We start from the raw sequence: 22,795 nt of genomic DNA, 5'->3' as shown, positions 1-22,795 counted from the left end.
TTCTATTCTCATATGCTCGCCCTAACCACTTTTTGTGGTGTAGACAACGTGGAGTGGGATGTAAAGCACAGGCTCTGGGATTGGCCAGGATAGCTTCACCATCGGTAACAAGGTAGAGTTATCCAGTTCTTAAAATGATTGAGTAAGAATGGAGAGGACAGGTGTGGTGAGAGCTTCAGGAACACAGCCAGGTCATTCTAGGAATTACAATCAAATAAGCCAAAATAAAGTAGAATTCAGCTTATAAGGAAGTGGAGAAGCTAGGGTATGTGGCATGATTTTCTCCCCAGATGTGTTTAGCTATAAGTTGCTTGTGTATCATCCAGTATTCAGAGGAACTTGAATTTGAAATTGCTTCAGGAATATGCAGTACTCTAGCACTGAGTCAAAAATAAGTGTGACTTTCAGAAACTCAAGGTATAAGAAATATTAAGACATTGATTTTCTACCTTCTCACTTCAAGGAGGCAGTGTGCTACAGCAGAAAGTATTCAGGATCTACCTCCAGGTATAACTGGGTTTATTTGCCAGCTTAATCGCCTTCTAGCTGTGTGACTTCAGTTATATTAATAAATCTCTTTGAGTCTCACCTTGCTCATTTTTTTTTAGGTCAGGATGTAATACTGTACCAAGTTGTAAGGATTCTAGATAAAGAGTATAAAGTGTCTAGTATGGCACCTGGCATTTAGTACATACCTAATAAATATGTTATTGAAATATATTATTGTTGGTTCTGCAAGGATCTTAACACTCTATAATAGATCTCTCCCATCCCAGTTGGGGAATGAATGTGTTACACTTGTGTTGTGATAGTATTAATCACTTTAGATTATGGGGCTTCTGCTGGCTCATACGGTACCTTTGTGTGAATTGTAAAATAATACCTCTTCCTCAAAAGCCTTTCTTACTATTTGCTAGAAAATTGTCATAATAAACACAGACGTCTTTGATGGTCATAATGTGAATGCTGTTCTGCAGAATCACAAGGTCCACAATTTGCACAACCTGCAGTTGGTAGGCTGAATAATGGCCCCCCCAAAACTTGTCTGCATTTTAATCTCCAGAACCTGTGAATATATGTTACCTGAAATGGTAAAAGGGACTTCTGCAGATGTGATCAAATTAAGGATTTTGAGATGCAGGGATAATACTGGATTGTTAGGGTGGGCCCAATGTAATCACAAGGATCCTTATAAGAGAGAGGCAAGAGGGCCAGACTTACAGAGGGAGAATGTGAGGCCTAAAGGAGAGGTCAGAGAGGAAAGAAGATGCTATGCTGCTGGGTTTGAATTTGGAGAAAGGAGCCATGAACAAAGAACTGCCTGGGAGGCAGAGGTTGCAGTGAGCTGAGATCATGTCACTGCACTCCAACCTGGGCAACAGAGTGAGATTCTGTCTCAAAAAAGAAAGAAAGAAGGAAAGATCCTGTGGGTAGGAGTGTGATGGATAGCCGGGTGCATTGGCTCACGTCTGTAATCACAGCACTTTGAGAGGCCGAGGTGGGCAGATCATTTGAGGTCAGGAGTTCGAGACCATCCTGGCCAACACTGTGAAACCCTGTCTCTACTACAAATACAAAAATTAGCTAGGCATGGTGGTGCGCTTCTGTAGTCCCAGCTACTTGGGAGGCTGAGGCAGGAGAATCGCTTGAACCTGGGAGGGGGAGGTTGCAGTGAGCTGAGATCATGCCACTACACTCCATCCTGAGCAACAGAGTGAGACTCCATCTCAAAAAGAAAAGAAAAAAAGGAGTGTGATGGATAGATTGGAAAAGAGAACTGGGTGCAGGGAGACCAGTTAGAAAGCTATTTATAAAACAGATACTGAAATCTGGGTTAAGGCAGTGGAAATAAAACGAGAATACAAGAATGAAATGGGAATGCAAGAAATTTGGAACTTGGTCACTGACTAGATATGGGGGACTGATGGAGAAGAAGGAATCAAGGATGATGCCCAGTTTTCTTTCTGCCTTGGATGGTTAACAATATGTAAAAACCATACATGGAGAACTCAGAATAAGGAGCAGGTTTGTGGGGAAAGAATGACCTTTGCAGTGTGCAAGAGGAATTATTCAGTAGGTAGTCCAGAATTCATTCTGCTGCTGTGAAGCAAGTAGGCTTACAGATAGAAATCAGATAGAAATTTGGTAGTCATCAAGTATAGAAGTGGTGGTTTTAATTGAAGTATCAGTGAGATTGCCCTGGGAGAGGGTGGTGTGGAGTGAGAAAAAAACAAACCAAAAAACAAAACCCAAGGCAGAATTTCAGAAACCTAGGCATTTTAAGGGAGGACAAAGCTTAGAATCAGCAGAAGAAAGGTAGGAGGGGGACCAGAGGAGATACTGCATTCTTGTTCTGCCCTCTTGTGGCAGGCTGAGCGCGTCCCAGAATAAATTTCTCCTGTCTTCGGTCTTCCAGGTCTCTGACTCATAATTCCATTCCCACTCTACCTGGGAGAATGGAGCTGCCAGGTCCTCTCATGGTCATTTCTCAAATGTAAAGCTCCTCTTTGATTATTTCTACAACTGAAGAGCAATTTGGACCCCACTCCCATGTTGCAAAAGAATAAAAAGCAAACAGTGGGGCGGGGCTTCAGTTTCCACATTTATATGCGCCACCATCTTTTGATCTATTCTGTTGGCCTCATTAATTTTAGTACGTCTCAGCTCTCATCATATCCCTTAGCTCCCTTTATAATTAAAAGACATTTTAGTTTGAATTTTTAAATTATAGTAAATATACTATATATTATAGCCAGACCTATGTGTGGCTTAAAAAAGAACAAAAAATACCAGTATTAGCTTCACTTTTTTTCACCACCAGACTTGAACACTTGAAGGCTAGAATGCAAATTAGCCAACTTTGAAATCTACTTCTTTTGGTTTTTATCTAAATACCATTATTTCATGAGTTACTTATTTCAGATACTAGCTGTTGACTTCTCATTATGGTAGATGAAGATTTAACTCTCACTTTTTTCTCCATCAATTCCCTTCTCTGTTCTTTTAGTATAGTTATAACATACTTTTTGGTTAATGATGATGTTTATACTATTGTGATTGTGCAAACATTGTTCACTAAAGAGACAGGTAGTGAATTGTGTCTACGTTTCTGTTTTGAACACATTTGTATCATTTCTAGAGTTATAATTCCCTTTTATCTGTGTATTTTTATATATTTATATTTGAGGCAGAGTCTTGCCCTGTCGCCCAGGCTATAGTGCAATAGTGCAATCTTGGCTCACTGCAACCTCTGCCTTCCGGGTTCAAGCAATTCTCCTGCCTCAGCCTCCCAGGTAGCTGGGATTACAGGCACCTACTGTACCCGGCTAATTTTTTTGTATTTTTATTAGAGACGGGGTTTCACCATGTTGGCCAGGCTGGTTTCGAACTCCTGACCTCAAGTGATCCGCTCGCCTTGGCCTCCCAAAATATCCAATCCTTATTTTTTCTGTTAGCCCTATCATGTCTATTTTTGTGTAACTGCTAAAAAACGTCAGAATATTCAGAATATTTATTTCTAGAAGTCCCCTTTGTAGAGCCTTCTCTCTTGATCCAGTCTGGGCTGTTTTCAATCCTGAAAGCTTTTGGGATTTCCACTTTATCCCTGATATTCTAAAATTTCATGATGATGTGTGGATATTTGTATATCCGTTGTCCTAGATACCTGGTAGGTAGACTCTTTCAGCTTGTATGTTTTTGTACTTGGACTCTGGAAAGTTTTATTATTTCTTGGCTACTTTGTGAGCTCCATAAGGACACATTTTTATCTATTTTATTTATTTCTGTTTTTCCAGTGCCTAGAATAGTGCCTGATACATGATAGACATTTATTTGTTGAATTAATTAATATTTACATTTAAAATAATAAAAATGAAATAATGCCTCCAGACCCATCGACCAGGACAAGAAATAGAGCATTATCAGTACTTTAGTGCCCTTTCCAATCACACCTTCCTGTCCACCTCCACTTAGAGATAATACTACCCTGATTTTTGTATTAACAATTTCTTTGGTTTTCGTATATTTTTATCACTTGTTTATATGTTTTTAACATATTGTTTAGTTTTGAAAAAATGGAAAAGCAAACACAAATCTAGTTGTATGAGAAAAGGGTATGTTGCTCCTGTTAGATAGTCTCCCAGGAAAACAGATTCTGAGTCAAAAAACTGACTTTAGCTTCTCTGAGAACTGTAAAGCCATTTCTGGGATAATTAGTGAATGAGGTCATGAAATTTAGTGTTACTGATGAAAGTCCTGTCTGTCTAATTTAATTTTTCTACTGCAGGTGACACTTAAATTTTTCTACTGGAGGTGACGCTTTCTCTCTTTTCAGCTCTATTAGGGTCATAGTTGACAAAAATTATACATATCCAAGGTGTACAACATGATATTTTGATACAAATATACATTGGGAAATGATTTCTACAGTCAAGCTAATTAACATATCCATCAACTTATAGTTACCTTTTTTGTGGGAATACTTAAGATCTACTCTCTTAATGAATTTCAAGTTGTAATACATTATTACTAGCTATATTCACCATGCTGTACATCAGATCTCCAGAACTTATGCATCTTACAACCACAAGTTTGTATCCTTTGACCATCTCTCCATTTCCCCCACACACTGGCTGACCTTGGGTAACCACCCATCCACTCTCTGTTTCTATGAGTTCAACTTTTTAAAGATTCAACATATAAGTGAGATCATGCAGTATTTGTCTTTCTGTGTTTGGCTTATATCACTTAGCATAGTGTCCTCCAGGTTCATCTGTGTTGTTGCAAATGGCAGGATTTCCTTTATCAAGGGTGAACAATGTGCCATTGTGTGTGTGTGTGTGTGTGTGTGTGTATACACAATTTCTTCATGCATCTGTTGCAGACACTTAGATTGTTTTCTTATCATAACTATTGCTAAAAATGCAGCAATGAACAGGGGAGTTCAGATGCTTCTTTAAGATAGTGATTTTATCTCCTTTGGATATACACCCAGAAGTGGAATTGCTGGATATTATGGTAGTTCAATTCTTAATTTTGCGGGGGAGCCTCCATACTGTTTCTGCTAGTGACTGTACCACTTTACACTCTCACCAACAATTTATAAAGGTTCACTTTTGCCACTTTTTGCCAACTTTGCCAACACTTGTTATCATTTGACTTTTTGATAATAACTATCATAACAAGTGTGAGATGGCATCTCATTGTGGTTTTAATTTGCATTTCCTTGAAGATTAGAAATGTTTAACACTTTCCATATACCTGTTGGGCATTTGTATGTCTTCCTTGGAAAAAAATACCTATTCAGGTCCTTTGCCCATTTTTAAATTGGGTTATTTGTGTGGTTTTTTTTAAAACTACTGAGTTAACTATATGAGTTCCTTATATATTTTGTGTATTAACCCCTTATCAGATATATGGTTTGTGTATATTTTCTCCTAATCTGTGGGTTGCCTTTTCATTTTGTTGATTGTTTCCCTTGCTGTGCAGAAACTTTGTAGTTTGATGTAGTCCCACCTTTTTATGTTTGCTTTTGTGGCCTGCCTTTTTGGTGTAATAACAAAAAAAGTCATTGTCAAGTTCAATGTAAAGGACCTTTTCCCATGTTTTCTTCTAGAAGTTGTATGTTTTAGAACTTCCATTTAAATCTCTAATCCAATTTCCAGTTTGAGTTGAGGGGTGTGAGTGTGTGTGTGTGTAAGATAAGGATCCAATTTCATTTTTTTCTGCAATGGACATTCAGTTTTCCAACACCATTTGTTGAAGAAACTATCCTTTCCCCGTTATGTATTCTTGATACCTTTGTCAAAGATTAGTTGACTGTATACGCATGGATTTGTTTCTGGGCTATTTTATTTATTTGTCTATGTGTCTGTTTTTATGCCAGTACTATGTTGTTTTGATTACTATAGCTTTGTAACATAATTTGGAATCAGGAAGTATGATGCCTCTGACTTTGTTCTTATTCAAGATTGCTTTTAGTTATTAATAGGGGTTTTATTGAATCTGCAGATTGCTTTAGTTAGCATGGACATTTTGACAATATTAATTCTTCCAGTCCATGAACACAGAATACTTTTCAATTTATTTGTGTCTTTTTCAATTTCTTCTATTATTGTTTTGTGGTTTTCAGTGTACAGATCTTTTACTTCCTTGGTTAAATTTATTCCTAAGTGTTTTATTGGTTTTGATGTTATTATAAATAGGATTATTTTCTTAATATCCCTTTTGGATTATTTACTGTTATTACATAGAAATGCTATTGATTTTTCTATGCTGATAGTATATTATGTAACTTAATTCAGTTATTAGTTCTAACAGTTTGTTTTATGGAGTCCTTAGGTTTTTCTGTATATACAATCATGTATCTGCAAACAGATATAATTTCACTTCTTCCTTTCCAATTTGGATGCATTTTATTTCCTTTTCTTGACTAATTGCTCTGGTTAGGGCTTCCAATACTATGATGAATAGGAATGGTGAGAGTAGGCATCCTTGTGTTGTTCATAATCTTAGAGGAAAAGCTTACAACTTTTCACCATTGAGTATGTTGTTAGCCATGGGCTTGTGATATACAGCCTTTACTGCTTTTGGGTACATTCCTCTTATACCTAATTTGTTGAGAGTTTTTATCATTGAAAATTTCTGAATTTTGTTTCTCTTTCTCTTTAAGATTGTAATTTTTTTCTTGTTTCCTTGAATTCAAGAATTTAATCAGGGTGTGCTGAGTATATCTTAGAATGTAAGCTCCACAAAGACAGGGATTTTTGTCTGTTTTGTTCACTGATATACCCCAAGTGCCTGGAATAGTGCTGGCTGTGTAATAAGTCCTCATTAGATGAGTTGATTAAATTAATGTATGAAAACATAAATTAGTGAATGGATGGATGAACAGGCACTCAATCTTGTCTGGAATTCAGGTAGCCCTTTCTTTAGGTTAGAGAAATTTTCTTCTATCATTTAGTTAAGTATTGCCTCTCTTCCTTCTATTTCTTTTCTCCTTTAACTCCCCATCCATCTCCCATATTCACATTTTAGATTCATTGACACTATCCTCTAAATATCTTGTCTTGTATCTCATTGAATCTATTGCTTTATGGATTTTTTTGCTGAGTACCTTGATATAAATCTTGCACTTGATTTTCTAGTCAAGTAATTCAGGGCTCATCATTGACATCATTTTTCATTTTTTTGTTTAATTGGAATTTGATACAGTTTGGATTTGTGTCCCCACCCAAATCTCATGTTGAATTGTGGTACCTAATGTTGGAAGAGAGGCCTGGTGGGAGGTAATTGGTTCAAGAGGGCAGATTTCCCCTTTGCTATTCTCATGATAGTGAGTTCTCACGAGATCTGGTTATTTAAAAGTGTATAGCACCTCCGCCCTTCTCTCTCTTCCTCCTGCTCTAGCCATGTAAGATGTGCCTGCTTCCCCTTCACCTTCTGCCATGATTGTGAGTTTCCCGAGGCCTCCCCAGCCAAGCTTCCTGTACAGCCTGTGGAGACATGAACTAATTAAACCTCTTTTATTTGAAAATTATGCAGTCTCAGGAATTTCTTTATAGCAGTGTGAGAATGGACTAATATAGAATTTGTTTTTAAAGCTTTGAGCTCTAGAAAGTTTTTGTGTGTATGTGCTGCATTTTCCTCAGGTGTTCTTATTACTTTTTAGTCAGTTTTTACATATCTTGTCTAATAGCTTTGTTTTCTTTCTCTCTGACTGCTGAAACTTTTTAATGTTTGTTTTTATTAATTAATGATCACTTTGTGGGCCTTGATGTAGATTGGAATGTATTTGAGTCAGTACTGCTAGAATATCAACTATGTGCAGATATGAATGGTGTTACTATGCAAAAGAGGTCACATGTGAATTCTGATCTTCACAGTGCTTTATTTCCAGCGAAAAGTTGCCATTTCTTTACAACACTGATTGTCCCCGGATAAAACTGTGAAAATTTCAATATTTAGGCCTAGTCACCTTGGACACAAATTGCACTCTGAAATATTGTTCTTTCACTGAGAGCAGACAAGCACAGTATTTAAGTTTATATGCAAGGGCTCAAAAGCTAATACAAAGCTAGCTAGCAAAAAGAAAAAAGAAAGAGCAAAAATGACTGTTAGATGTAATTCTACATAACCTGTTTTTAACAAGAGCATTCTATAAGACTAAATTATAAAGTTTTTAATCAAAGAGTGTTTTCTACTCCTGATTAATTTTCACCTACTGTACCATGGTAACTCTACCCATTCAGAATTTGAATTCCTAGTTCAGGGAAAAGAGGAATCTGGGGTAGTGGCAATGCAATATCCTTGTTTAGACTTGATGTTAATTTGTATCAGTGTTTGCTGGTAATGCTAATCAAAAACAAACTCCACCTAGAAACCTGTTTGTGGTAAAACATGGATAACATGAGTAAAGAGAATTTATATGATTTCATTGATCCATTGTGTGGGAGTTGTGAGGGATCAATAAATAGCACTCATCTTCCCTGACTAGGTTCAGAAACAATCGAAATTGAAAGATGTAGGAATCAGGTAAATGGAACTCAAAACATCATCTTTATTACTGATAACACTTCAGAGAATATGGCTTTAATGTGGACTTCTTAATATTGGGCCCAGAATTAAGCAGATTTACCTAGACCACCATAAGCAATGCTGAAAAACCACAAGGCGCTGGGCCAAAAGGGGGCCACTTGATGCATGATATGTTATCTGTAAGCATGTAGACGAAGGGCAGAGAGCAAGAGCCCCAGCCAAGCTGTATTAGTCAGGGTTCTCTAGAGGGACAGAACTATATATACACATAAAAATAAAGGGGAGCTTATTAAGTATTAACTTACATGATCATAAGGTCTCACAATAGGCTATCTGCAAGCTGAGGAGCAAGAAGAGTCAATCCGAGTCCCAAAACTGAAGAACCTGGAGTTCAATGTTCAAGGGCAGGAAGCATCCAGCATGAGAGAAAGATATAGGCTGGGAGGCTAGGCCTGTCTCTCCTCACGTTTTTCTGCCTGCTTTATATTTGCTGGCAGCTGATTAGATTGTGCCCACCAGATGAAGGGTATATTTGCCTTCCCCAGCCCACTGACTCAAATGTTAATCTCTTTTGGCAACACCCTCACAGACACACCCAGGATCAATACTTTGTATCCTTCAATTCAATCAAGTTGATACTCAGTATTAACCATCACACAAGCATACTCAGATGTTTCTTCCAAACATACTAGTCATACAACTCATTCCTCCTTCTGTGGACCGAAAAGCAGGAGTGTTAGTCTGTATGAAGTTCTTCCACTTGGAAACATGAGAAGTAAAGATTAAGTGTTCCCTCTAACACAGCTCAGTGATATATTCAGTATTGCCATGTGCTTGAACTTGTCTATCTCTTCGGGACCAAAAATATCATAATTTTGCTGTGACACGAAAGGTATTAGGATATTTTAGGAAGACTGTAGTACAAATAGCTCAACTACAGAATATCATATTAATGACATATCAATAGAATATTTAAAAACCCCATCTAAATGCTATAACAAAACATGAAGAAATGCTTCTTAAAGGCAGATGTACCAAAAGGAATCCATTCACCACTCTCTACCAATGGAAACACCAAACATTGTACATTTAGAGCATGATATGTTTCTCCACTTAACACCTACTAGAACTCTGCAATGAGGCTTCAAGTGAGAAACTTCTCTATTATATCTGGATTGATGTAAGATCCACATATCAGGAAAGTAAGTGTGTGTGTGTGTGTGTGTGTGTTTGTGTATGAGAGAGTAAGATAGGAGTGGGGGAGAAGAAAGGAGAGGAGAGGAAAGAAAAGAGAGAAGGAAAATGAGATAGCAGGGAATGGGCACCACAGGTATAAAATCCTAAGTGATGTGGGTCATATGTTTGATGGAGAGATAGGGAGAGTATTGTGTGATAGTGAGGTAGTGGAGTTACGTGGCCGAAGTATGTGTGATAATGGTGTCAATGGGGACAGTGTGAGGATGGTATGAAATCATTGTGATCATGAAGACAGAAGCAATGTGAGTGACAGTGACAGTGACAGAAAGAGATCAGAATGCATGTGACAGTGGTAGTTATGGTCACAGTGTATGTGAAAGACAAGAATTGTGCATGTGTGTGCATATGGTTGTGCGAGAGAATGGGGAGGGAGAGGACGGGATGATGGGACACTGGGATCATTGTTTGTGTGAAAATGTGGATGGGACATGTTGAAGTAGAGGGAGGATGGAATGGGGCAAGTGTAATGTCATTATGGAAGATGGGTACATGATGGAGGTGAGAAGGTTAGTGTATGTCTGTGTGTCTGTGTGTGCTGGGGAAAATGAGAAGTGTGTCTCTGTGAGGACAGGTGGATACAGTGAGCATGGGTAATCACAGTCGATGAAAATGTGATAATTTGGAGTGGGGAAATCATGAGGGTCTGAATAGGGTTGTTGAATAAAGTATATGATGGGAAAATGCACGGAGTTTCTGAGTGTCAGTGAGGAATGGGGAATATATATGTGTGAGAGCAGAGCTGATGTGGTTATTGGTTGTGAGTATGTATGAAATGGAGGTGGTATGAGAATGTGTGGAAGGAGATTTGGAGGATGATACAAGTTTGTTAATGGAGACATGGACTGTGTGTATGATAGTGGGTGTGGCTAGTTACTGCTTAAGGGTGTAGTGTAGGGATTAATTGGGGTGTGACTATGTGAGTGATGGGGATGGTGTGTATGATAATGGGGATTGATTTAAGTTAGTTGTATTTGACAGTGGGTATCATGGGTACTGTATCTGTTCTGGTCTAAAGACATTTTATTTATGATAGTACAGGATAGGACAGAGTATGTGTGGAAATGGTAGTGATAGAGACAGTGTGCATGTTAGTGGGCATATTAATCCATTTTCACACTGCTATAAAGAGATATCTGAGACTGGATAATTTATTAAAAAGAAAGAGGGTTTAGGGTGCTGGGATTGCAGGCGTGAGCCACTGCTCCTGGCCTGGAAGATCTCCATTTTTATGATTTTTTAATTTTTAATTTTTTTTTTAAGAGACAGGGTATGTGCCAGGCGCGGTGGCTCATGCCTGTGATTCCAGCAGTTTGGGAGGCCGAGGCGGGCGGATCGCTTGAGCTCAGGAGTTCGAGATCGGCCTGGGCAACATGGCGAAACCCTGTCTCTACACACACACACACAAAAATACAAGAATTAGACCGGTGTGGTGGTGGGCACCTGTGGTCCCAGTGCTTGGGAGGCTGAGGTGGGAGAATCGCTTGAACCCAGGAGGCGGAGGTTGCAGTGAGCCGAGATTGTGCCACTGAACTCCAGCCTGGGTGACAGAGCAACACACTGTCTTAAAACAAAACAAAACAAAAAAAGAGATGGAGTCTTTCTCTGGCGCCCAGGCTGGGGTGCAGTGGCGCTATCATAGTTCACTGCAGCCTAAACTCCTGGGGTCAGGGGATCCTCCTGCCTCAGCCTCCTGAGTAGCTGAGACTAGGAGGGTGAGCCACCGTGCTGGGCTAAGATATCCATTTTTAGACGCTTTGTCTCAGTGTATTAAAAATATCGTCCTTGGACAAGTGTGGGTTGGTGATCTAGTCTACCATGAACTAAATACAGAACTTAGCCTAAGTGTTTGGGAACTTTTACTGCAATTTTAGAGTGATTTTATTTATGCTGAATCAATAATTTAAAGAGCGAGGCTTGTATTTTGTATTCTGTAATTTACTGTAATATCAGTTTTTCTAGAAACAAACTCTTATTTCACAAAAGTATTGATTGAAATGAATTAAAACGAACAAAAAAACAACTGGTTTTGCACAAGTAGTTTGAGATATATTGCTGTATCTTACTCAAAATTGATGTGTATGTGATTTCTTTTTCTATAATGTGGTGTGTGTGTGTGTGTGTGTGTGTGTGTGTGTTCTTTGGGGATCTTGTGCTCTATTCCTAAAATATTAATGTCATGTGGGATTCCAGAATTGTTTTGTTTTGTTCCAGATATTTGCCTTGCATATGTAAAGATGTGACCATTCTTTGCATGCTGTTTCCCCAGAGACACATGTAAATGGATTGTAATTTCCTGTTGGTAAACAGCAAATATTTAAATTTAGAATCAGGTGGTAAGTTTGATATGTGGAAGGGTAATACATTGGATTGCCTTCAAAGTGATACCTTTCCAGTTAACTGTTAACTCACCAGTTTACTGCTTTTCTTTTCTTTCTTTTTTATGCTTCATGAATTTGTGTGTCGTCTTTGTACAGGGGCCATGTGCTAATCTCTGCACCGTTCCAGTTTTAGCGTTTGTGCTGTCAAAGCAAGCATGACTTTTCTTAATCATATCAAATATTACATGGTATGTGAAAACAGTATAGGTCTGGCTTAAGGTATTTCACAGATGACAAATGGACCTCTTGTTATAGAGGAATGAAAGATATAAATTAATAAAACATGATCATGATAAGAATAAAACAAAACTAAATCTCTCCAGTGCTTGGCAGCACACTCCCGGAGAGGGTTCAAGCTGTGTGTCGCCCCCCAGCAGGTGCTCAGAGATGGCTTAATGGCCTTGGTGACAACGGGAGCCCAGACTGCATAAGATTCTGCCTCTGGAGATGCAGAACAGTAGGGGCCTGTGATGTGCTCGAACATCTGTTTTGGATCTCCATTTCTCCTCAAGAAGAGACTCCTTTTTAAAAATTATTTTTTGGAAGCTGGATTACTATGCTGATTTCCAGAGTCCTCTTACACCTGCCACTTCTCAAGGGAATATTTTGGGCATAATCTTTTAATCTTTTTGGAAAGCTAACAAAACATTACCTATGCCAGGCCTTCCACCAGGAACACCCCATTCTTTCCATCATAGTGCTTTCTAAAGGACTTTATCGTTTGTTCTCTGGGTTCATTTAACTCTTAACTTACACCGATTTAGCATCTTTGCTATATTTCCTTGCTATTTTCTTATTTCATTCTTTACATGTTATGTTACATTTCTGTTTGAGTCTTTACAGTATCTTCTTTCTTAACAACTTGTCTTTCTAGAATATTCTCACAATTAATGTTTTGGTTTGTTTTGAGGTAGGTGATTAGCAGGTCTTGTTTTCTGAGCACTGATCAGGACCCTGTCTATCTAAATCGTATGTAGCAAAGAAACTGGCCAAAGCTGGGTAGGACCAGCAATTATAATGCTCTTGCATAAGACACTTCTACCAGTACCATGACATTTTACAAATGCCATGACAATGACCTGGAAGTTATCTTATATAATTCTGGGAACTCTCTTCCCTTTTTCCATACTCCCGTTTGTGAATAACCCACCCCTTATTTAGCACATAATTAAGAATTGGTATAAATATAGGTAGCCAGCAATCCACAAGTGCTACTCTGGACCAATCTGCCTATGGGGTGGCCCTGCTCTGTCTATGGAACAGTCACTTGGCTGTACACTGTTGCTCAAATAAACTTGCTTTCTTTCATTGTCAAAAAATAAAAATACGTAAAAAGAAAGAGGGTTTAGTTGACTCAGTTCTGCATGGCTTGGGAGGGCTCAGAAAACTTACAATCATGGTGGAAGGGGAAGAGGCACGTCTTGCATGGCGGCAGGTGAGAGAGAGTGAGCAAGAGTAGGGAAAACTGCCTTATAAAACCATCAGATCTCATGAGAACTCACTCACTATCAGGAGAACAGCATAAGGGAAAGCGACTCCATGATCCAATCACCTCCCACCTGGTCCCTCCCTTGACATGTGGGGATTATGAGCATTACAATTTGAGATGGGGTATGGGTGGGGACACAGAGCCAAACCATATCAGCAGGATTGAAGGGTAAAGTGTGAATATGATAGTTTGGAGAACTGGGACAATATGTGGAGATCATACTTCATAAGTCATAGTCATGATCATGAGTCAGAGTCGTGTGAATGAGATAGTGTGTCAGACTGTGTGTGTGTGTGTGTGTGTGTGAGAGAGAGAGAGAGAGAGAGAAGTTGGGGTAGGGGCATCTCATGTTTTAGGATGGGTATTTGGAATATCCTTTGGATATGAGTAACAAAGACCTAAAAATGAGTTGCTTAAAATAAGGGATATCTTTTCTTCACCTGAAACAAGCCCAGGACCTTCAGAATTTTATCAGTGTCTCAGTCCCCTTATGTATTTTTTTTTGTTCCATGGTCCTTGGTGTATAGCTCTCATCTTCCAGGTGCCTTCTGGTTGAAGGATGCCTGCTGCAACTCTGGCCATCATTTCTATGTTCCAGGTAGAAAGAATGACGAAGAGGAGAGGGCAAAAATACCTTGTCAGTGGAATTAGTCTCCTTTTACAGAGCTTTCCCAAAAATCCTATCCAATGACTGCCAAATACATCCCATGGGAAAGAACTGTGACACATAGCCACCACTATCTGTAGCTGAGAGAACATGGTAAGAAAAAACAATTTCCTAGTAAGGAAAAGGGGATGTTGGTAGGATATAACCAGTAGAGAAGGAGAGGTTGAAGATTTGGGAGAGAGAGTATAATTAATAGATGAAAATCACAAAGGTGCTAGATACAGATGGGATATGACTGGCAGAATTTGAGATGCTGGAGGATATCATGGTAAGCAAAAATAGACATATTGTCTCTGCCCTCATAAAGCTACTGTCTTGTGAGGAAGATAGACAGTAATCGCAGACACAAATATTTGTGAAGTTGTCACTCTGGTAAGAGCTATGGAGGGGAAGTACATGGTTCTGTGGATAGGTTAAAAGGGGTCTTTACCTAATCAGGGAAGTAAAAGCAGGGAGGAGGTAATGATGGAGATGAAACCAGAAGACAGATTCAGAATTCATTGGTTGAAGGATCTGTGGGTTGGACGGGGTAAAAGTGTTTCCAGAAGAGGAAACAGCATGAACAAAGGGACTTATGCTCTGTTATCTTTTAAAATGTATTTTATTTCATTTAGAATCTTTTCTATTATGTCTTCAAGTTCACTAATCTTTAGTAATAAATATCATCTAGTATTTTTTCTTCTCAAATATAGTTTTTATATCTAGATGTATGACTTGGGCCTTAATAAATAGATCTCATGTTTTTACTTAACATGACCATTCTTTCCTCTAAGTTTTTGGACACATGGAATATAGTTATAATGGCTTTTAATGTGCTTACCTGCTAATTATAACATCTATTAAATATGTAAGTTCTGGGTAAGTTTGGATTGATTGATTTTTCTCCTCAAGATGGATCCTATTTTTCTGCTTCTTCGTATGCCTGTGTTTTTTGTTTGTTTGTTTGTTTAATTTGATGCCAGGCAATGTGAATTTTACCTTTTGGTAAAATTTTGTTGAAGTTTTGTCTTTTGGTGCTAGATATTTTTATATTCCTACAAAGCTACCTGAACTTTGTTCTGAAATGCACTTCTTTGGAAACAGATCTTTTTTAGTCTTGCTTTTATGATTTGTTAGGCAGGACCACAGCAGTTTTTTTTGCATAAAGCTAATTATCCCTGACTGATGAGGCAAGACCCATCTGAGTACCCCATGCCACATGAATTAGGAAGTTTTCCACTTTAGCTGGTGAGAACAGCATGGTCCCCAAACCTGTTCGAGCTTCTGGCACTTGTTCCCTTTAATCCTTTCAGGTGACTCTTTCCCCAGCCTCGGGCAATTTCCTTTTATGAATTCACTGATCAGTACTCTGCCTAATACTTAATGGCAATCCTTCAAAGATCTCCAGTGTTCTCCCTGTGTACCTCTCTCTTTTTGGGTACTCTGCTCTGTGAACTCTAGCTACCTTGGTCTTTCTGGTCTCTCATCTCTGTCACCCCAGAATTCAGGGAATCCCCAGGATTCTGACTACATTCTCCCTTGCTGCTCCACAAACTGGAACCTCTCAAGCAGTAAGTGCTCACTTCTTTTTTCCTCATCTCTCAGGGATTACTTTTCTTCATTGCCTAATGTTCAGTGTCTTGAAAGACCATTATTTCATATTTTCTGTCCATTCTTAAGTGTTTTTTGTCAGGTTGGAGGGCAAAATCCTGTCCCCAGCTTGCCTCTTAGGAAGTTATATGGCGGAGACCTGTTAGATAATTATTTTCTTTTCTTTTACAGTTGTTTGACCTTCTCATTACTGCCAAGTATCACAAATGAGTGACAGTTATAATTTTTTATCAAATGAGAAGAGCCTGAGAATAAGAAATGTATTCAAAATCAGGGATTTGAGGAACAATTTGGGTCACAGAGGAATGTGGCCATGTATTACAAGGATAACTCCTCATTACTCTAATCACAAGAAACTTCTGAGCATAAAGACAAGTTAGAAAAGGAGATTAACCTTCTTTTAAAGGATAGATGTTTAAGGCTTGGGGTAGATATTCACAGGATTGGTTCCCAGCCAGGGGGCTTCCAAGACATAGTAAGTGTTACAGTAATTGTGCTCTAATCTCAGACATCCTACGGGAGGATGAAAGCATACATAGGACAAGCCCACACTCACACCCATAGTGTGGGTCACATGACCATAGCTTCAGACTAATTTCAGAGATTATAAATCAGCAAGAAAAGGCCATGATGGTGAGAAAATGTGTGAAGAGCATTGAAGAGCCTTTGGCCAAGCTTCAGATCTTATTAACATCAGATAATTCATTAGCAGAGATAAACTCTATGAATGTAGTTTTCATGGATGGTCTTTCTTTTTTTTTTCTTTTCACATTCACTTGACTTTGTGGATGGTCTTTCAACTAGAGTTCAAATGTCATTCATTATTGTTAAATATATACTGAAGCCATAGGAATGCAGTCAGTGGAAAAAAAGCCTTTAGGAACAAATCAAACCTGAGTAATCATGAGAAATTTCAACCTGGAGAGAAACTGTTGAATATAAAAAATGTGATACTCCACTCTGTTCTTATCCCATGCAGACTCCCTCAGTCTGTGTAAGTGATTCCTTTGGATTCCTCCTCACACGACTTTGGTGAGGGAGTTGCATGCCCCTCTCCTTCCTCAAGAGAGAGGAAAACACTCTTTCCCAAGCCAAGGACTCACAACACTGTAAATTCTTATCTAATTCTTTCTAGCTTTCTGAGTACGTATGGGCTGAAAAGGAATGGAATGAATACCAGTAGCATGACTAGTGTGCTCTCCCCATGTGAGGCCTGTAGGATTGTGCTCAGATCTCCTGGGATGTTCTCTTTAGAATGTGGAGGTACTGGGTAACTTTTTCTTTTCTTTACTTTATTTTATTTTTTTTTTTTTTTAAAGGCTATATGGCTTTAACCAAAATTGTGAGGAAAGGGTGAAAGTTCAATTCAATAATCTGCTAAATCTGTATTATCTTTTCTCATTTAATATTACAATAGAAGCATGCTTCTGTCATTAAAAACATCTAAATCAGATTTTTTATCATTCCCAATTTAAAGCATAGTCTTCAAAGGTAAATTACTAAGAAAGTATAGATATATTTTAGGCTCTAAATATACATTTCTGAATTGTTTTCTAGTAAAAGGAATACTTATTTGGCTTTTCAATAGCAAAGGACATCCCTAGCATTTTTTTAAAAGGAGAAAATGATAGTGGAAAAGAAAGTCATAGATTGCATTTTTTCCTAGATCAGGAATTCATAAATAAGACTAAGAGGCAAGGCACCAAGCATTTGCAACAAGTGTGACAGATACAAGGTTAATAACCTTGATGTACAAGGAACTCTCATAGCAAAATACAAATGATTAAGAAACACTGAGAGTATCTTCCCATCATTAATAATAATAATAAATACAGTCTGAATCAATTAAACATCATTTTGTCTATCAAAAGGGCAAAGATTTTTAAAGCAAATGTTCAGCACTATTAAAGGTATGTGAGAACTTTTCTGCATTACTAGTGTTGACAAAAACCTTTCTGGAAAGCATTTTGGTATTATTGAATAACAGCCTTAAAATAGTTCATACCCCTTTGAACTAGTAATTCCATTTCTAATAATATACCATAGGGAAATAATTGGAGGTATGCACAGAGGTTTGTTGGGGGAAAATCACCACAATGATAATCTAGTGAACAAAAATAAATGGAAACAAGATTTTTGTTACTTGGTCAAGTTGGTAAGTTTATATGATGGGATATTACACGTTATCATAAAGAATTTTGCAAAGACTTTTCAATGTCATAGAAAATGTTATGCTAAGATAATTGTGATAAAACATTATATACAAAAAAGAGTCTCAGATGTAGTATATTAATTACAACTGTGCATGTATGTGTGTGATGTTAGACTTGGTGTGGACCATTTTCCCAACGTTTTTCAGATGATTTTTCTTTTATAAAATGAAATTAGGAAATGTCATACTGTGTAGCTGAACTCATGACTTTTCTGAGTCCAGCTACATATCTGTTTTAATTTGTTAATGTTCCATGATTTCCAAATTAAGTGGTTTATGAGGTTTATATTGATGCTGAACATTGAGGATGCATATGGCACTAAATCATATCCCAGGTGTCTGAGAGCATTCAGATATGTCTTGAAATTTTCCAGTGCAAATGAAAGAGGGACTCTATGTCACAAGATACCAAAAGCTCACATGGTAAGGTCATCTGATGCAGTACCAAACAAACATTCCCAAACTGTGCATTGGGGTTCTACTTGCAGGCTTCCTTCCCTTGTCTCTTCTGATAACCTTCTGCTTATTAATGGAATGTGAGTTGCTGTGGTGATGGGGGTGAGGAATTAACTGGAAGGGAATTGTGCAATATGAAGGAAGGTGTAACCTATTTAAGTCTATAAGAGATTACAAGTCACCAAGAAAGCCTCCGATGGTGAGAAAACATGTGAAGAACATTGAAGAGCCTTTAGCCAAGCTTCAGATCTTATTAACATCACAATTTGTTAGCAGCGAAGAACTCTATGAATGTAGTAATCATGGATGGTCGTTCCAGCAGAGTTAGAATGTCATTCATTATTGTTAAATACATACTGAAGCCATAGGAATGCATTTGATATAATCCTAAGATGTCACTTTGCCTGCTCTTATGATGCAAATTGGCACTAGAAATTCAGCCAACTTTCTTAAAGTTGTGGAAATCTGACTGGACTCAGATCCATTAATCCTTGAAAGCAGGTAATACATGTATTTTTGCTGTCATTATTTCTCCAGAACTTATCACAATGTGTAGTACTTTACTAGGCATACTTTTAAAATGTTTTAAAATTCTTATACATATATAAATAAAGAAGATAAAATCAAGTTGACTCAAGTCTAGAAAACATGGATGAGGGATTTAAGAATTCTGAAGTGTTTATTCTGAGGCACCATATAGCTTTATGTTTGGGCCTCAGTGTATATTATCAATGTAGAGGCTTCAAGAAGGACCCATTATTTCATATGGTTATTCTACCCTTTACTTAGGGGTGTTATAATCTCATGCTATGATTTTGTTTTTATTATATTTTGCTTTAAAGTACTATGATATTAATACATCATCTTTTTATTATTTGCATGTCATAACTTATTCCATCCTTTTATTTTCATGTTTGCTGTATCTTTATGTTTAAGATATTTCTCTTGTTAATTGCATGTAGCTGTCTTTATAATGGAAAGATACATAAATTTCCTTTAATTACAGCATCCTCAAATATTCTGTAATTGGAGATTTGATTTCCTCTTTGAAGGAAAGCTTCATTTATTCCTTCTCCAGTGCTCTCCCTTTCTTTATGTACTTCCAAGTTCTGCCCTATATCATTTTCTTTCTGCCTGAAGAAAATCTTCTAATATTTCTTGCAGAGCGGGACTATTGGTGATCAGTTCATTCCATTTTTGTTCATCTGAGAATGTCTTTACTTCTCCTTTACTTTTTTTTTTTCTTCTCCTTTACTTTTGAAAGATCTTTTTCTATATGTAAAAATCTAGGGTGGTAGTCATCTTTCTTTTAACACTTTAAATATTTCACTTTACTCTTATTGCTTGCATGGTTTCTGATGAAAGCTGCTATAATTATTATTCTTGTTCTATTATAAGTAAGATATTTGATGTTCTCTGAGCTTCCTGGATCTGTAATTTGGTGTCTGTCATTAATTTTGGAAAATTCTTAGCCATTATTACTTGATATTTCTTCTGCTCTATTCTCTTTCTCTTCTCCATCTGATGTTCCAGTTATGCATATGTGACTCCAGATTTGCCTATCCATCAAGATTTTAGGGTGATGATTTGCCCTGAAATTTCATTTCTATGACAGGTCCAAAAAAGTGGTTGATTTTTAGTTTGTCCAGTTTTTTTTTTTTCTGGTTGTTGGTGCCTCCAGCCTCACATTGATTCTGTGGTGGAAGAAAGGCATGGGGAAGCATAGAGTCAGTAGACATTGTGGGTTCCTTAAAAAGGAGGAACTGTAAGCCCCATATTCTAGGGATGGAAAGAAATGCCAGATAGGTTTGTAAGATCCTTAAGCAATGTGTTCTTGTGTCTCACCTTCTGGCTAAGGCCAGAGAGGACAAGATTACAAAACAGAATTGTCTGTGTGGTGTCTATAATTATTTGTAGCCTCTTCATGTGGTTTCCCTCAGCTGAGGGTATTATAGGAGTATATGTGAGACAAAGACAGCCTCACAGAGATTAACAGACCTCAGAATATCATAGGAACAGCAGAATGTTTTCCACGTATGTGAGTGATATATGATACCCAAAGAGAGAGAGTTGGACCCAAAGCAGCTTTACAGTAAAGAATGAAGCTCACTCAACAACTACCTGCTTGAACAGACATTGGTGAACAAATATGACATGTATGCCAGCATGGATACATGACACCCAACATATGTTCCCCATCCTGATGTTTTGACACTATTTAACATCGTAGAACTTAAATACAACCCCAAAGCAGAGAGTGAGAGGGGGACTCCATACTGCTGGAGATTAAGTTTCCACCACTCAGTGGAATGGGAACTTGACATAGATTTTATGTTGAGTTGCAGAGAAAATAACTTGCATATCCTGCATACCGGAGTTTGTCAGATAATACCCATACCTGCAGAACAATCACCAACAGAACGTGTGTGATAAACACTGGGTATCTCAAACAAATTTATCTACTCAAAACTTGGGGTATATGTCTCTTATAGTAAAAAACCACGGTGGTCTTACCTCAAGGCCAGAGTGAGATGTGAGAAATGACCTCTGGCATGTTGTGGGTACCAACATAAAGGGAACTGAGAATCTGAGAAGAAGAAAAGACAACTTCTCTGCAGAACGAAATCACCGTCATTGGTGAAGTGTGATTCTACTTCATTTCTTCTTCTTTCTGTCCCTGGCCCTCTTATTTCAAATACTTCTCTTTTCTCCCTGGTTATTTCCTCTACTCCCTCCTTCCTCTTTTTTACCCCTCTCCTTGTTTATTTTTCATCCCTCCTTATCTACTCCTTAACCTCTTGTCTTAGTCAGTTCGGGCTGCTATAACTGACTACCATAGACTGGGTGGCTTAAACAATAGAAATATACTTCCCACCATTCTGGAGGCTGGCAGATCTGCTGTCTGTTGAGGGCCCTCTTTTTCCTGGTTTGCAGATAGCCATCTTCTTCTTGTGTCCTCACAAGGTGGAGAGCAGACCGAGGAAGCAAGCTTTCTCCTTTTCCTTCTTATAAGGTCATTAATCTCATTATGAGGGCTCTACCCATATGACCTAATTACCTCCCAAAGGCCCCATCTCCAGTACAGTCACACTGAGAATTTAGGTTTCAACATCTGAATTTGGTGAGGCCACAAACATTCTGTCCATACCATCCCTCTATATACTCCCCACTCCCTCTCACGCTCTTCTACCTTACATCCTCTTCTCTTTCCTCTTGCTTTTTTCTTTTCTTTTTTTTTTTTTTTTTTGAGATGGAGTTTCGCTCTCGTTGCCCAGGCTGGAGTGCAATGGTGAGATCTTGGCTCACTGTAACCTCCGCCTCCTGAGTAGAAGCGATTTTCCTACCTCAGCCTCCCGAGTAGCTGGGATTACAGGCACTTGCCACCGCGCCCAGCTAATTTTTTGTATTTTCAGTAGAGACTGGGTTTCACCATGTTGGCCAGGCTGGTCTCGATCTCCTGACCTCTGGTGATCTACCTGCCTCAGCCTCCCAAAGTGCTGGGATTATAGGCATGAGCCACCGCACCCAGCCTCCTCTTGCTTTTTCTGCTCCAACTTAGTATCTGTTCTTTCTCCATTATCTTATTTTTCCTTATCTTCCTAATTCCATTTACTTCCAGCTGCTATTTTTATTAATCTTTTCTTATTCGTGTTATATTCTTTCTTCTTTTCTTCCTCCCTCTCTTCCTCTTCAGTCCCTTTCTTTCTTATTTGACCTTCTTTCTAATTTCTCCCACTCTTCATGCTCCCATCTAACAAGATGGTGGAAAAGAGAGAAAAAGATAATAGAATGGAATAAAAATGTACTTAAAATGGTAACAAGAATAGGTAATGGATTTGACTGGGGAATAAGGCAGAGAGAGGCATTATGAATAATCCAAAGTAAAATAGGGAGAGAAAGAAGCTATTAAATATGATTTTTAAAAAACTACTTATCAAAAGCCATAATTATTCTGATAGGCAAAATGGTAAAGTCACTTCAGGAAAAAGAAAGGGATGTTACTTATTTAGATTATTACCCAATATTGCTCTTGATGTTTTAACAACTCATATAAGAGACCACCACCAAATAAGTGCTATTCATATTGTAAAAGAGGTGATCAAATTATTTCTTTTTCCTATAATGTGATTGTACATTAAGAAATCACAATAGATTAAAAAAAAATACGAGAATTGAGAACTTCCAGAAAGAAGTAGTAGACAGGGTAGATG

At 38.0% G+C, this 22,795-nt stretch overlaps 1 protein-coding gene and 1 non-coding gene across 2 annotated transcripts in view; one reads left to right on the top strand and one right to left on the bottom strand.

Moving 5' to 3' along the window:
* Positions 1–22,795, top strand: part of MAGED1 (MAGE family member D1) — a 106,826-nt gene that overhangs the window by 63,999 nt on the left and 20,032 nt on the right. The gene's annotated exons all lie outside the window — the stretch shown is intronic.
* LOC119622612 (U6 spliceosomal RNA) lies at positions 12,222–12,323 on the bottom strand. The gene has a single exon (XR_005239222.1). It is a non-coding gene; the product is annotated as a U6 spliceosomal RNA (small nuclear RNA).

Source organism: Chlorocebus sabaeus, chromosome X, assembly GCF_047675955.1.
Source record: "Chlorocebus sabaeus isolate Y175 chromosome X, mChlSab1.0.hap1, whole genome shotgun sequence".
Lineage (NCBI taxonomy): Eukaryota > Metazoa > Chordata > Mammalia > Primates > Cercopithecidae > Chlorocebus > Chlorocebus sabaeus.
The sequence above is the reverse complement of the archived record's forward strand: the minus strand, read 5'-3'. Positions and strand labels throughout refer to the sequence as shown.